At 38.5% G+C, this 16,501-nt stretch overlaps 1 long non-coding RNA gene across 1 annotated transcript in view; it reads right to left on the bottom strand.

Annotated features, from left to right (window-relative positions):
- Positions 1 to 1,549: 1,549 nt before the first annotated feature.
- The window catches only part of LOC122739867, a 52,170-nt gene continuing 37,218 nt past the window's right edge, over positions 1,550 to 16,501 (bottom strand). The window contains exon 4 of the long non-coding RNA XR_006354686.1: positions 1,550 to 2,297. This is a non-coding gene — a long non-coding RNA (uncharacterized LOC122739867). The remainder of the gene's footprint in view (positions 2,298 to 16,501) is intronic.

Genomic DNA, 16,501 nt, shown 5'->3' with positions numbered 1-16,501 from the left:
TTCTCTAATACTCAACCTTTTCAATATGTCTACAGTATTTAATAATGTTGATTATCCTCCTGCATACTCTTTCCACTCTGGTTTTTCATTGTAATGATCTCTTTTGGTTTTCCTCCTACCTGTCTTCAGATCAGACCTTCTCTGTCTTTTCTATTGATTTATCTTCCATACCAATTCCTTTAATTGTTGATACCCCAAAGTTCTTAATGGGACTGTCACTTGGTGATCTGATTAGCTTGCATGGATCTAGTTATCTTCTTTTACATATAACTACTAAATCTATATATCCAACCCTAGTCTTGTTTCCTGAGTTTCAGTTATATATCTTCATTAGCTTATTGGACATTTTAAACTGGGTGTTCCATAGGTAGCAGGCAGTCGGAATTTCCTGGAAGAGTAATTTTTGATAGTCCTAACCTGCCTAAAATCATTATCCTAGGTTTGGACCTGTATTATAGGGGAGAGTGACTTTGTATTTTGGCCCAAACCTCCTAGATTCAGTACCAATTTGATGTGGAAACACATAGGTCAAAGTCATTTTGATTTTCCCTCGCTAGAACTCTGGTCCATAAAATAACTACATTGAAAAGATTGTGGATCCATCAAAATATGAGGAATCTGCATTATTATGATGCATAAAATTAGGGCTCCATTCTTTTCCTCACTCAGTCAAGGTACACCCTCAGAGGAAGATGTTGTGAGATTTAAAATTGGATATACAAGCATTAAACTCCCCCTTTTAACTTTTCCCTTATATATCTCCCAGACCACTAAGAAAAAGAAGCCTCTGAGCTTTAATCAGTGAGGGATTAGTTTTTATTGTTTGGGAATTAATTAGACAACAAAAGGTGATACCAATTAGGGAAATAGGAAAGTAGAAATACAAATGAATAATCTTAGATCTAAGCTTAGTCTATATTCCTTTATAAAACTCACCGAATCCCAAACTGCCTGCCAGGTTGAGAACCAGCACAAGCGCGCCGCCACGGCTAAGTTTAAAAAACCAGAGAGAGAGCCCCACTTCCGTTCCTTCTCAGTTTTTAAACTGCCATCCCGAAAGTTGGTGCCCTCGGACACAGCATGCTTGGCCAGATCTCTGGGCAGCAGCAGGCGTAAGGCCGTTCATCGCGGTCTCCTCCCCAAAAGGATGGTCCTTCAAAAACCGCTTCAGTAGCATGCGCTCAACTCTCAAATGATTCAGCTAAAACTTCCATTTTTTACCACAATGTCAACATCAGGTACCCTAAATCTAAAGCTTCCAAGAAAAATATGAATTGGTCTCAGGCCATAGAGGCTCTCAAAAAGGACTTTGAAGAATAGTTGAAGAGAGGGCAGCTAGGTGGCATAGTGGATAAAGCACCGGCCCTGGATTCAGGAAGACCTGAGTTCAAATCCGGCCTCAGACACTTGACACTTACTAGCTGTGTGAGCCTGGACAAGTCACTTAACTCATTGCCCCTGCAAAAAAAAAAGAAAGAAAGAAAGAAAGAAAGAAAGAAAGAAAGAAAGAAAGAAAGAAAGAAAGAAAGAAAGAAGAATAGCTGAAGAAAACCAAAAGAATGGAGATTCTGCCTCAATGTACACTGAGTTCTGGCAACAATGCATGTTGTACATAGGATCTTTTCTGCCTATAGTGATGACTCAGAACTTTGAGCAGGAGCTCTGTCTTCCCTTCAGAGCCTGTAGCTAGGGAGGTTTCAGATTTGGTTTGTAAACACTTCAAGTAATTCTGGCAAAAACATTTTCATCAAGCTGAGTTCTGTTAGGTTTTTATAAACACATGAGTCAGCAGAAAGAAAAAGACAAGAACTGGTCTTGTCTTTTCTAGGGTCCTGTGCTCTGGTTTCTGGGTAGTCACACAAGGGAGAAGGACACAAGCTCTTGATGGTAATTGAAACAAAGACACTAATCAAAAAGGAGGGATTCAGGGTGGGGGTAGGTGGGAAGATGAGGAGTAGGGGAGGAGGGATTTGTATTTCACTTCCATAATCCCCACCCCAACTCCCACCAGAGAGAAGTCCTTCCTAAGAGTCAGGTTGTGCCCTAGGCTTTGACCCCATTGACCATGAAGTGTGGTATACAATGGAAAGAACCCTGAATTACAAGTAGGAAGACTTAGGATCAGGTCCCAGCTCTACCTCTTATTTGTTATGTAAACTTAAGAAAAATGACTTCTCCTTTTTGAGTCTTATTTTCCTCATTTGTAAAATGAAATAGTTGTTTACTTCCCTTCTCTGGGCTTCTGTGCCTTTCAGCTCTGTGAATTTCCAGAATGACCCAACTTTAGCCTTCATGTTCTAGAAAGTCAGGAGAAAGTAGAAAGGAGGTCAGGAGAAGTAGGTTATACTGAATATATACTTATACTTATTTTATATACAAATATATGTATGTATACACACACATATACATATATATATATATATATATATGTTTTTGCTTTTATTTTTTACCCAAATTTTTAAAAGTATGAATGAGTGGAATAATATTACAGATTTCTCTGAGCAGGACTGGGGGATCCTTGGGACAAGAAGTTGCTCACTAGAGGAGTTCTTCTAGGCTTCAATTTCCCCAAATGTAGGGAAAAAATAATGGACTATATTATATCTAAGAGCCCTTCTAGCTCTATCCCACTACTCTAGATTTCCAGAGTTTTCACAGTCCTTCTTGATAGGGAGGAGGGTTAATCTGAGGGGAGTGGGGGTGGGGAAGGTCCTGCTCAAGTAGCTAGGCACATCCATTTCAGGAACTTTCAACACCCTAATCTGAGAGTCAACAGCTATTTTTAAATGTCTCCTGGTCTTCATGTTCCTGTCTTCTGAAAAACAAGAGTTTAGGGTTGAACAAAAGGAGTAGAAACTGATGGTTGAGTCAATTGGTCAAAATGATTAGTGATTACCCAAGAGTCTTTAAACTAGAGGGAGAAGCATTTGGGGTGATATCATAGAATCATCAAATGTAAAGTTGGAAGGGATCTCAGGGTCTTGTCCAAATTGTACTTGAAAAGAATCCTCATTGCAGTCCTCACTGTACCTGACAAATAGGCAGTCATTAGCTGCTTGAATATATCCACAAAAGGGAACCTATTGTATTTCAAAGTTTCCCCCAACCCACTTTTGGATAGCTCTAAAAGACAGGACGTTTTTCCTGATATCAAGCTTAAGAGAACCTCTTTGAAACTTCCACTATGAGTATAAGAGGCCCAATTCCCCTTCCACATGAAAACTTTTCAAGAGATCATGTCTCCTGAGTCTTCGCTTCTCTGTCATTCAACTAGTATTTATCAAAAGCCTATTATGTTCCAGGAACTGTGTTAAGCCCTGGGGCAAAAAAATCAAAACCCCAAACCAAAGAAACAAACAAACAGACAGCCCCTACTATCAAGGAGCTCATAGTCTAAAGGGGAAGACAACATATAAATGATTATGCACAAACAAGATATAGACAGGACAAATTGGAAATAATATCAGAGGGAAGTAACTATGGTTAAGGAGGACTAGGAAAAGGCTTCTTGAAGAACATGGAATTCTAGCTGAAGGAAGTCAGGGAAGCTAGAAAGTGGAAATGAGAAAGAAGACTATTCCAGGCTGGGGGGTATGGGGTGAGGAGAGCCAGGAGTCTCAGGAATAGCAAGGAGGATAGATTCACTGGATCAAAGAGTACTTGAGGAAAGTACAGTGTAAAAAGACTGGAAAGGTAAGAAAGGGCCAGGTTATGAAGGGCTTTAAAAACCCAAACAGATTATATTTGGTCTTGGATGTAATAGGGAGCCATAGGAGATCATTGAATAATAGGGTTGGTGGTGGTGGTAGAGAATGCTATGGTCAGGAAGGCCACTTTGACAACTAAGTGGAGGATATACTGGAATGGGAAGAGATTTTAAACAGGGAGGCTGACCAGCAGACTATTGAGAAAGTCCAAGTTAAAAACATCCAGTTTTTTTTCAACTGATCCTCATATGGCATGTACTGAAGACCTTTAATTATCCTGGTCACTCCCCTCTTTATGCACTCGAGCTTATCAATGTCCTCCCTAAATGATTGTGCCCAGAAGTGAACACAATATTCCAAATGTGATCCATTGAGCAAAGAGCTTTGTAAACTTTGGGGGAAAAATATGAGGAGAACTAGTCCAACATATATTCAAAGAGAGAACTGTGGGATCATTACTTATTCAATACTTCAAAAAATACATGATTTAATGGGTGTGGATCTCCTCTTCTGATGAAATGGCATCCTTTCTACAACTTGGTAGATAATTTCACAAGTTGTACCACATATAGGTGTAAATACACATACATATACATATACACATGCATACATACATATATACATACTCCAGGTATGTGTGTGTGTATATATATATATTCATATTCACTATATCTCTTGTATGTACCTGGTTGTTTGCATATTTGTCTCCTCATTAGAATGAGTTCCTGACTTTCTTTGTATAATTTAACTTTTTAAGATTAAACATAAACTTCTCTGTGTTCAGAACTCCTTGGACCTTCTAGTGAAGGCTGTGGGCTCCTCAGAATAATATTTTTTTAAATGCAAAAAATAAAATACATACGAATCCAAAGGAAACAAATTATGTTGAAATAGGGTTATCAAGATTGAGGGAAAAAAATCCAATTCATGGGCTCCAGGTAAAGAACACTTGTCACATGCATACACACACTATAGATATAGACATGATTTCCATCTTCCACATATATGTATGTATGTGTATATATATGCTCTCTAAATGAGGAAACTCTGATGAAGGCTGATTGAATTGAATTTTTAAAAAATCAATAAGGAGGTAGTTATTATTGTTATTATTGTATAATAATACCTCACATTTATGTAGTTCTTTAAGATTTATGTATTGTGCACATGCATGTGTGCACATGTGTGTGTGTGTGTATGTAAGGAAAGAGAAGTCAGTACTTGATTCCCAGTCTCAATCTGTCTTTTCAGCCATGGGACTTTGGATTAGCCAGTTTTCCCATTTATATAACAGATAGAATGATATTTATACAATTGACCTCACAAGGTGGTTCTCAGGAAGGGATTTTAAAAAATGTAAATGACAATATAAATTTAGACCCTAATAAATGTTATTATAGCATTATTTTTGTTTCACTTTTCTCTCACCTTTCTTTTCTTTTTAGGGTAGCATATTTTATTGAGTGACATTTCTGATGTTTTCAACATTTATTTTCATAATATTTAGCATTCCAAATTTTTCTCCCTCCCTCCCTTTCCTCCCCACTCCATAAGACAGCAACCAATCTGATATAGGTTATATATGTACAATCCACAAGTGCTCTTTTTATCATTCCTTTCTATGGGAGTGGATAGTATGCTTCATCATTAGTCCCTTGGGATTGTCTTGGATCATTGTATTGCTGAGAATAGTTAAGTCATTCACAATTGCTCAACCAACAATACTGCTGTCACTATGCACAATGTCCTCCCAGTTCTGCTCCTTTCACTATACATCAGTTCATATGAGTCTTTCCAGGTTTTTCTGGGATTACCCTGTTTGTCATTTCCTATAGCACAATACCATTCCACTACAGTCATATATAACAGCTTCTTCGGTCATTACTCAATTGATGGACATTATCTTGGTTCCCAATTCTTAGCCACCACAAAGAATTGCTATAAATATTTTGTATAGAATTTCCCCCCTTTTCTCTTTTTCACAATTACTATTGTTAAATGTTTCCCTCCATCCTATTCCCTTCCCCATGATATTTACTCTATTCAAAAGGGATTTACTATTGCCTGTCCCCTCCCCCAATCTGCCCTCCCTTCTTTTCCCCCCCTCTCTTTATCCCCTTCCCCTTCTATTTTCCTGCAAGGTTAAATAGATTACTCCACCCAAATGAATGTGTATGTTATTCCTTCCTTGAGCCAATTCTGATGAGATTGAGGTCTTTGAGCCAATTCTGTTGAGTATTAGGCTCATTTAATGCCTATCTTAAATAGATTACTCCACCCTATTGGGTGGGTGTGTTAATCCCTCCTTGAGGCAACTCTGATGAGATTAAGAACTTTGAGCCTATTCTGGTGAGTTCATTTACTGCCCTGCTCCTCCTCATTCTCTTCCCCCACTCTAAAAGCCCTTTCCTTTTTCTTTCATGCGGGATTACACCCCATGCTACTTCTGCCCTTCCCCCTCCCCTAGTATATTACTCTCACCCCTCAATTTTTCCCTAAAGATGTCATCATGGGGAAGATAGGTGACACAGTGGACAAAGCATCCACCCCAGACCCAGAGGGACCCTAGCCAAAACCCGGCCTCAGACACAAGACAGTCACCCACTACATGACCCCAGGTATGTCCCCCAACTCCAATTTTTTATGATTCTCTAAGGGTCTTGTATTTGAAAGTCAAATTTTCCATTCATTTCAGGTCTTTTCATCATGAATACCTGAAAGTCCTCTTTTTCTTTGAAGTTCCATTTTATCCTCTGAAAGATTATACTCAGTTTTGGTGGATATGTGATTCTTGGTTGTAATCCCAATTCCTTTGCTCTCTGGAAAACCATATTCCATGCCCTCTGGTCCTTTAATGTAGAGGCTGCTAGATCTTGTGCTATCCTGACTGGGGCTCCACAGTACTTGAATTCTTTCTTTTTGGCAGCTTGCAATATTTTCTCCTTGACCTGGGAGCTCTGGAATTTGGTTATAATATTCCTGGGCGTTTTCCTTTTGGGATCTCTTTCAGGAGGTGATTGGTGGATTCTTTCAATTTCTATTTTACCTTCTGCTTCTAGAATATCAGGGCAATTTTACCTGACAATTTCTTGGAAGATGATGTCTAAGCTCTTTCCTTGATCATGGTTTTCAGGCAGACCAACAATTTTCAAATTATCTCTCCTGGACCAATTTTCCAGGTCAGCAGTTTTTCCAAGAAGATATTTCACATTTCCCTCTATATTTTCATGCATTTGGATTTGCTTTATTGTGCCTTGGTTTCTCATAAAGTCACTAGCTTCCATTTGTTCAATCCTCATTCTTAGGCAATTATTTTCTCCAGAGAGCTTTTCCATTTGGCTTTTCAAGCTGTTGACTTTTTTCTCATGTCTTTCCTGCAATCACCCTCATTTCTCTTTCCATTTTTCCCTCTACCTCTCTAACTTTATCTTCAAAGTCCTTTTTGAGCCCCTCTATGGCCTGAGACCAATTCATATTTTTCTTGGAAACTTTTGATATAGGGGTCCTGATGTTGACATCTTCCTCTGAGGGTGTACCTCAATCTTCCTTGTCACTAAAGAAACTTTTTATGGTCCTCACCTTTCTCTGTCTGCTTATCTTGCCTTTCTTTTACTGGACTTTTAGCTCCTTAAAGTGAGGCAATGTTTCTAGGCTGCACTATCCCAAGCTTCAGGAGGTCCTAGGTGGTGTGATTTAAGGAGGATCGGGTTCTTTACTCACTTGGTCTGTTCCCTGGTCCATAGATGACCCCAGACTAACTTGCTAATCAACCAGCTTTGTGTGCTGTGGTTGTCAGCTCTGATGAGCCTGTGCCCCTCCCCAACCTGGGCCACTGCTACTCAAGCCTACCTCCTGGTTCTCAGCAAGGGTTCAGCCTCAGTACCAGCTGAGACCTCTGTAATCTTCCCCTAGCCTTCTCACCAGATTGTGAGCTTAGTTCCAGATGACACTGAAACTACAGCTGATTCAGAGGTTCTCGGGGTCTCTTTTTCTGGTGAGGCCTTCCTGGGACTGGATCTGTCAGTGTGACTATGGGGTTGGCCTCCACTTCTGTCTCAGCACAGCAGATCCCTCCTTCTGCCCTTCCAAGCCATCCTTGGTTGGAAAATGATCTCAGCAATTCTTCTGTGGATTTTGCTTCTCTAGGAGTTGTCCTATGGCATTATTTCAATGTTTTTTGGAGCAATCATGTCATGAGTTCTAGAGCTCAATGCCTGTCCTCTGCCATCTTGGCTTTGCCCTGGAAGTCTCTATTATAGCATTATTATCACTTTCACTATCAACTATTCTTTATGTACGTAATACCACTTCCTTTTTATTGAGTACTGTAGGACAGTGGTATCAACCTCAAATACAAATGGATCCTGGAAGGTCATATATTGACTTTAGAGAACTACAAATTAACATTACCTGTGTTTTACTGTATTTTTATTTATTTTGCTAAACATTTGTCAATTGCATTTTAATCTGGTTGGGGTGGGGAATGTTTCTGCTTGATGCCTCTGCTGTCCCAAACTACAAAAAATGGTTAACACAATCATAAAATTCAGAAGTGTCCTTAAAGATTATCTAGTCAACCTTTCTCATTTGACAGATGAGGACACTGATTCCTAGGGAGATAAAGTGAATGTTCAAAGTCACACAACATTTTAGGAGTAGAACTTGGTCTTCCAATTTCTAATCTATTGCTCCTTCCCTTTATCACATTATATACCATCTGGTACCTTGCCTTCAAGGACAAAAAGTAGATCTGGGGAAGGAAACTAGTGCCTTATCTCTTCCCTCTTTTTCCTGTTATGCTTTGAAAATGAATACTTACAAAGCCACAGATCTAATTTAGGCAAAGTCCGGGAAGCAAATGTAGGCCAGGAGGTTTCAGGAGGGGACTTGGGACCCTGGACAACAAGTTCAAATCACCAGTCTAGGAAATCAATTTCTTCATTATTTGTACTGTCTCACTCCCACACAGCTACCTAAAATGAGTCAAATAAATATTTACACTTGTTTCTCCAATTTCAAAATTCCCTGAGTCATTTTCCCCACTATCCTAGAATCAAAGAATCTCAAAATATCAGAATGGAAAAGTCAGTTGTTTTGCCCAACTCCTTATGCTTTTTCATTTGACTTAGAGTCTGGAGACATTGATTTTGATTATGATTATGTCACTTAGTAGGTGGGTCAAGTGACTATACCTCTCTGAGATTTTTGTACCCCACCCCTGCCCCAATAAAAGGAAAATTATAGGCAAAGCTTGCATTCCCTAGATAACAAGACTCCTATAAGCCAATCACTTATAAGCTCTTCAAGGTACCATAGAAGTGTGATCAATTTTCCCTTCCTTGGCTTTGGGCCTCACTCAGATAATTTGGGAACATCACAGTCTGGTATCATCACTAACTTAGAAGTATATGGTTCACAAAACTCAAACCCTTTTATTCAAAGGTTTATGATTATGACTATTACTATTATTACAGTTCTACAAAAACAAATACTACTCACAGTAGAGCTCATGGAAAACAATGGCAGCCACCCACAAATAGCCCTTTCCCTGAAGTCTGTAAAGTCTCAGTTACTTAGGGATCTTGGGTTTCATTCTCAGAGAGTGTTGTCTATAGTTTGGATCATGGAAATGTGTTTCCTGTCCAAGGTATCTGCATTCCCAGAATCATCCTTTGAAAATTCCCTTTATTGGGACATGGACCTATCTATACAATATTTACATCAACTCTTTTTGTGGCAGCAAGGAATTGGACATTGAGGGAATGCCCATCAATTGGGGAATGGTTAAACAAGTTGTGGTATATGATTGTGATGGAATACTTCTGTGCAATAAAAAATGAAGAGGAGAAAAAAACGAAGAGGAGGATAGCTTCAGAAAACACTGGTAAGTCTTATGTGGACTAATACAAATTGAAGTGAGCAGAACCAGTAGTACATCATACACAGTAACAGCAATACTGCAAGGATGATCAACTGACTTAGTTACTTTGATCAAGACAATGATCCAAGACAATTCCGAAGGACCCATGATAAAAAATACTATTCACTTCCAGAGAGAGAACTGATGAACTCTGAGTGGAGATTGAAGTATACTTTGAAAACTTCCCTTACTTTTCTTGTTAGTTTTTTTCAGGTATTCTCTTTTGCAAGAGGATATGGAAATAAATTTTGCATGATTTTATTGCTTGCCTTCTCTAGTCACTTCTCATTCTCACTCACCCCACTTATCTAATTTGTTGCCAAATTTTGCATTTCTACTTCTACAAAATTTCTCATGTCTTCTCTGTGCTCACATCAGACCTCATCACTTCTCACCTCTATTGTTGCAATTATTCCCCTGCCTTGAGTCTCTCACCACTCTAGTCCATTACACACTGTTGCCAAAGTGATTTTCCTTAAGCACGGATCTAACTCATTCTCTAATTAACTCTAATAACTCCCTACTGAACTGGGCTGGAGGAAATTGTACAAGTGTGCTGGGTCCACTAGAAATCTAATGAAATAATATATGTACAGAACTTTACAAATCTTACCTCAAAGGGCTCAAAAATTTTACCTATTATTATCATCTAATTTCAACTGGGCCCTCCCTAATCTATTTGCTATCTTCCTCACCATAACAGCTATTCTAAACCTTTCTTATCTCCTCATACCTCCCATAAAACATTTCTCCAGCCCTCTCAAGTAAAGACTTTACTATTTTACTCAAAAAATTCGGCCATTTGTAACGAGTTTACTCTTTTCCCTTCTTCCTCCCAGAACCCTTCAAGAACAGTTCTCACTGTTTCCTTCTTTACTGTGGCCTTTGGTGATGGGATGTCCCTTCTCTTTACAAAGGCCATGTGCCAATACCCCATCCCTTCCCATCTCCTCTGGCAGATTGCCCCCATTATTATTCCTCTTCTAATATTCAAGATACTTTTTCCTTATCTTGTTGGTTCCTGACTTGCTGCCTACAAATATGTCCAAGTCTCTACTATCCTTAAAAAAATATATCATTCACTGGATCAAAAGATCTCCACTATCATTCTTTACCTCTCATCCTTTTTTCAGTCATACTCCTTTAAAAAGCATCTATACTTGGTGACTCCACTTTCTCTCTTCCTTTCATTCTTAATCCTTTGCAATCTGGTTCATGACTTCATCTCTTAAATGAAACTGCTTTCTTTAAAGTTACCAATGATGTCCTAATTGCTGGGTTCATTGACCTCTTATTAATCATCCTTCTGTATCTCCTCTTCTGATCATTCCATCCCAATCTTATTTGTTGATTCATGACATTCATGTTATGCCCACAAACTGTGGTTGTCTCCCCAAGGCTCTGTCTTTTATTTCTTCTGAAAGGGAATAGTCACTTCTCAATCTTTCCATGCTAACAACCAATTTTTTTCTTACTGATCAGAGTCAGGTCCAAAATATAAGTACCTCTCATTGGTTCTTGCACTTTTTGAATGATAAAATTATTATTAAAGCAACTGAAAAATTATTATATGGGGGTTTTTTTAGTAGAAAAAGAGCTATAACAGCCATCTATGTAATTGAAATCCTTTATCACTGCTATATTTGGTCTCTTTGCCAGACTTCAGATTTCCTCTTTCTATCAAATCATCTGTAAAATAATCCAGTGCTAATATCACTTAAATATCTGTGTCATTGTTATTTACATAAATCTTAACTGCCATGTTTATCCCTTTTGCTTCTTTGATTTGAATATTTCCTTAACTTGAGTATTATGGGTACTTGACAAATGGTACCAATCTAACCCCTCTCTTACCTATCCTTTTTCTTTTGAATAAGGTATACCCAGGAAATTCAGTCAGTTTGTTTTTCAAAGATCCCTTCCAACCTTGAAATTCCATTATATATTTTTTCCAACTAAGTCCTAGGAAGTGGTAGCTCTGTAAAGTCAATGACTCACTGTAGAGATATGGATATAGAATCTTGCCTTGGGTTTAGGAATCTTTAAATATTAAGGTCTGCATATCCTTTATCTGTGAGTCTGAATCTGAATTTAGGGTCCCCAAAATCAAGGTTAAAAGGGAGGCACAGAAGTTAGAGGCCAAGTTATACTCCCCTCTCTGTGGTATGATAGAGGTCCCAGTAACACTAAACAAAGGACTATAGAAAAGGAGAGTGAGAATTTTGCCTAGGGAACCAACTCCCTAACTCTAGCCTTAGATTCTTTTCTGGCTAAAACTTATCTTATCTCCTTCACATACACAGTGTGTGCCCCATTGGTCAAAATGTAACTACAGAGATTTTATGCCTAAGGCATTTCTTACAGTATATAAAGGAGATGCTAGCTAGATCATCAAGGGTGGGGTTGTGGCTGGAGTTTGCTTTGGTTGGGTCTGTTATTGTGCCTTTGAATAAGACCTGCTGTGGCCACAAACCAAAGACAAAAATCAACACTCTGCTGGGAGGTGGGGACAAGCTCCTCCTGGGCATCCAGGTTAACCCAGGGCCCAGAGAGAACTGGTGCTGTGGGATTTCTGGCATCAGGGTGCATCTCCACAATACCTCAAAACCATCAACCATCATCCAACTCCATCATCTACAAGGACTGTGTAAGTACAGATTCTTGATACTCATTCAAGGGACTGAAGTAGATTAATGGAATTTAAAAGGAGGGTCTGTGAGGTTTAGGTTTTCCTGCGTAAGTCTTCTTAAAAATGTATTAGCAGGGGCAGCTAGATGGCGCAGTGGATAGAGCACCGGCCCTGGATTCAGGAGTACCTGAGTTCAAATCCGGCCTCAGACACTTAACACTTAACACTTACTAGCTGTGTGACCCTGGGCAAGTCACTTAACCCCAATTGCCTTACTAAAAAAACAAAAAAAAATGTATTAGCAATTGACTTTGAATAGGTGGGAAGTGAGTACATTACAACTGGGCCAATAATTTCTGTCTTGCTCATGTCTCAGTACCTACCCCATGCCTAACAAACACATTATATAGCATAAAAGAGAAAATATCCAAGGCCTAAGTATACTAGTATATGTGTGAATGTGCATATTCCCCAACGATATCTGTAAGCATCTGTATTTCAAGATACTAGTTTCTGTTAGCCTTACATTCAACAGCTATTCCTATCAGATTAATTGATCTGTAAGTCTATGCAACTAACACTTTGCATCTTGAGAACGAAAATGAAGGCCAGACTGTTTTCTATGTGTAGGTACATTTCCAGGACATTGGATTTGATGGTGAACAGTAGAAAACCTAAACTTTTGTCTTGACTTTGGTATTTCTAGAGAAGCTCATTGACGAGGTTTTGATTCCTTTTTTTGCCTTTTCATCACACCAATTCACTATATAAATTCAAGCAAGTCACTCTTTACTCCTTGGGTTACTTATCTGTAAGATGAAGAAGGGTCTGAAGTAGACTGTCTCTAACATTCCATGTTCTGACATTCTATGCTGCAAAGACCCTTCCTGCTTTAACATTCTATGATCATGTGCACGCATTTGCAGTAAGACTAATCTTTGGTATTTGTGTGACTAAGCTTCTGGACAAAATCAATTTAATCAATTTAAATAATCATTTAAATAATTAATAATATTTGCACTGGTTCATATAACAATTAACAAATTCTGAATATCTGCTCTGTAGAAGCATCCAGATAGTGCTGTGGATGGATAGAGTGCTGGACTTGGAGTCAGAAAGGCCTGAGTTCAAATCCAGTCTCATAGACTTACTAGCTCCATGACATGGGGAAAATAACAACTTTCCTCATCTTCAGTTTCTTCATACTGGGTACATAAAAAAAGGTTAACACCTCGCCCCCCCTAAAAAAAACCCCAACATAGCCCCTACTCTCAAGTAACTTACATTCTAATGGATTATATATTTAATTTTTCTGGGTAAGTTATTATCAATTGTAATATATTTTGCCTTTTGTAATATAATCCTCCATGCTCTCCACTCTTTTATAGTAATAGTTGCTAAATCTTGTGCAATTCTTACTGTAGATCCATCTTCTTCTTTCCTTCCTTCCTGGCATATTAAGGTATTTCCTTTCCCTTTGGCTTGGGAGTTCTGGATTTTTACATTCCTAGGAGTTTTAATTTTGGGGTTCTTTCAGGTAACCAGTGGATTCCTTCTATTTTCATTTTGCCTTCTTGTTCTAAGAGATCTGAGCAGTTTTCTTTCATGATTTATTGAAATAAGAATCTTGAAAACGATCTATTTTTTTTGCCCATGGCTTTCACGTTGTCCAATGATTCTTAAGTTATCTCTCCTTGATCTATTTTCTAGGTTAGTTGTTTTTAGTATGAGATACTTCATATTTTCTTCTATTTTCCAATCTTTTGACTTAGTTTTAATATTTCTTGTATCATGGAATCATTAACTTCTGCATTCTAATTTTCAGGGAGTCTGTTATGTGGTTAATGTTTTGTACCTCTTTTGCCAAGCTGCTAATTTTCTTTCCAAGTCTCCCCTTCATAGCTTTCAACTGTTTTCCAATTATTTCCTTCATCATTTTAATTTCATTCATAATACCATTTAAATTTTTTAAAAAGCTTTCACATTACATAGTCCCTCCTCACTTAAACCCAAATCATTGAAAGTCATGACACTTATCGTGGTCCTCTTCAAGAAAGAAGGACAAACAACAACAGCTACATCTATACTTCTGCCTGAGTTTCTCTACTAGCTCTGAATTCTAGGCAAAGAGTCCCTGATCCCAGTCTATTCCTGTTATACATTAGAATCCTGGATCAGATACTAGTTATATTTAAATATTAGTATGATCTTTTCATCTCTCTGAGTCTTAGTTTATCCATCTGTCAAATGGGGATAATGATAGGACCCACCTCATAGATTTGCTATGAGAACCAAGCAACAATGTACACAAAGCGCTTTGAAAATATTACAGTGGTAATGTAAATGTAAGCTCTTTTGAATTGAAATCTCTTACCCTTCTCTATATATGTGTATGGTTAGTTACTGAACTGGTCCAGGATAGAATTTTCAATGATATTTATTGAATATGATCAGCATGTAAACCTTAACACAAGTGAAATTTGGCAAATTACACACCTAAAACAAGAAAACCTCTGACTTCTTGAACACTATCCTAATCCTGGGCAGTCCTAATGACATAAAAATTACTATACTACATGTGCTATACTCTGTGTCCAGTTTTATTCCTTGAATATAAGTAGATGCTATGTATAGGGATCATATTTCCCATCCAAAAACCAAGGCACATGGTCTTGAAAAAGGTTATCCTTTTATAAAGCCATGTTATTGGGGCAGCTAGGTGGTGCAGTGGATAAAGCACTGACCCTGGATTCAGGAGGACCTGAGTTCAAATCCAGCCTCAGACACTTGACGTTACCATCTTCTGGTGATTCATGTAAATAAGCCTTCACAAAGGGCCTGAGAGAGTTGCTAAAAATTATGAAGTTCTTGGGGGAAAATAATCCTAGAGACAGATGTAGTCAAGAGGAGTCAGCAAGCATTTGTTAAATATCTACTATGTGCTAGGCACTGTACTAAGTGCTGAGAATACAAAGAAAGGCTAAAAAAGGTCCTATTCTCAAGGCGATTAAAGAGGACTGGGAAAGGCTTCCTACAGAAGTCAAGATTTTGGCTAAGACTTAAAGGAATTCAGGAAAGCTAGGAAGAAGAGATGAAGAGGAAGAGTTCCAGGCATGAGAGACAGCCAGTGAAAAGCCATAAATGCAAAATATGGCATGTCATATAGAAAGAACAGAAAGGTCAGTGTCACTGCATAGTAGAATAAAGAAAATGAAAGTATTTATGTATCATTTCAACATTTATAAAATGCGTGGAATAAAGTGTAGGAAGACAAGAAGGAGCCATGTTGTGAAGGGCTTTAAAAGTCAAACCCTGGGGACAGCTAGGTGGCACAATGGATAAAGCACCAACCCTGGATTCAGGATGACCTGAGTTCAAATCTAGCCTCAGACACTTGACACTTCCTAGCTGTGTGACCCTAGGCAAGTCACTTAACCCTCATTGCCCCACCAAAAAAAAAAAGTCAAACCTGATATTTGATTCTGGAGGTAATAGGGAGATGCTAGAGTTAATTGAATAGAGTAGTTATGTGGTTACTGCACTTTAGGAAGATTACTTTAATAGCTGAGTAAGTATGGATTGGAGAGAGAGGAGACTTGAAGTAGGGAGGCCAATTTTAGAAGGCCATTCCAATAGCTCAAGTGTGAGGTGATGAGGACCTGCACTAGAGTGGGTGGTGGCACTATTAGAGAAGAGAAGGATGTCATAAAGGATTTAAACTTGACTGTGAGGCAAAGAGGATTCCAGGTGTCAGGGTATTGTGATACATTGGAAGTAGGGAAAGGACAGTTCATAGCCTGCTAGCACACATTGGACAGTAAGCCACAGATGTCTGTGGGGAGACTAGCTTGGGCCCCCCTTCCCCAGAAAAGAAAAGATATATTCTCTTTTAATCCACCTTCATCTGTGTCCTATTTTTTTACCCTTTTCCCAGTAGAGAATGAAGGGAAACCAAGCCACAATTCTCCTTCGCCTTCTGACATTGAGGATCAGGACCTCTTTAGAATTGTTGCCTCTTTAAATGATCTTTTTTGACTTTCATGTTCTAGTTATTACACTGTATTAAAGCCAGATATCTATTCAGATCAGTGTTAATTCTGTTTGCTTGCATGCATGCAGCAAAATTGGGAAGGAAAGGAGGAAACTTAAGTGTGGGTTCTAATTTATTGAAGATTTGTATATCCAACTTGGAGCTTCCCAGAGCAGTTCATTGGGGCCAGGGTTTGAGAGCTACACATTTAATAG

This window comes from Dromiciops gliroides, chromosome 2 (assembly GCF_019393635.1).
Source record: "Dromiciops gliroides isolate mDroGli1 chromosome 2, mDroGli1.pri, whole genome shotgun sequence".
Classification (NCBI taxonomy): Eukaryota; Metazoa; Chordata; class Mammalia; order Microbiotheria; family Microbiotheriidae; genus Dromiciops; species Dromiciops gliroides.
Note: the sequence above shows the minus strand (reverse complement) of the source record. Positions and strands in the feature narration are given on the sequence as shown.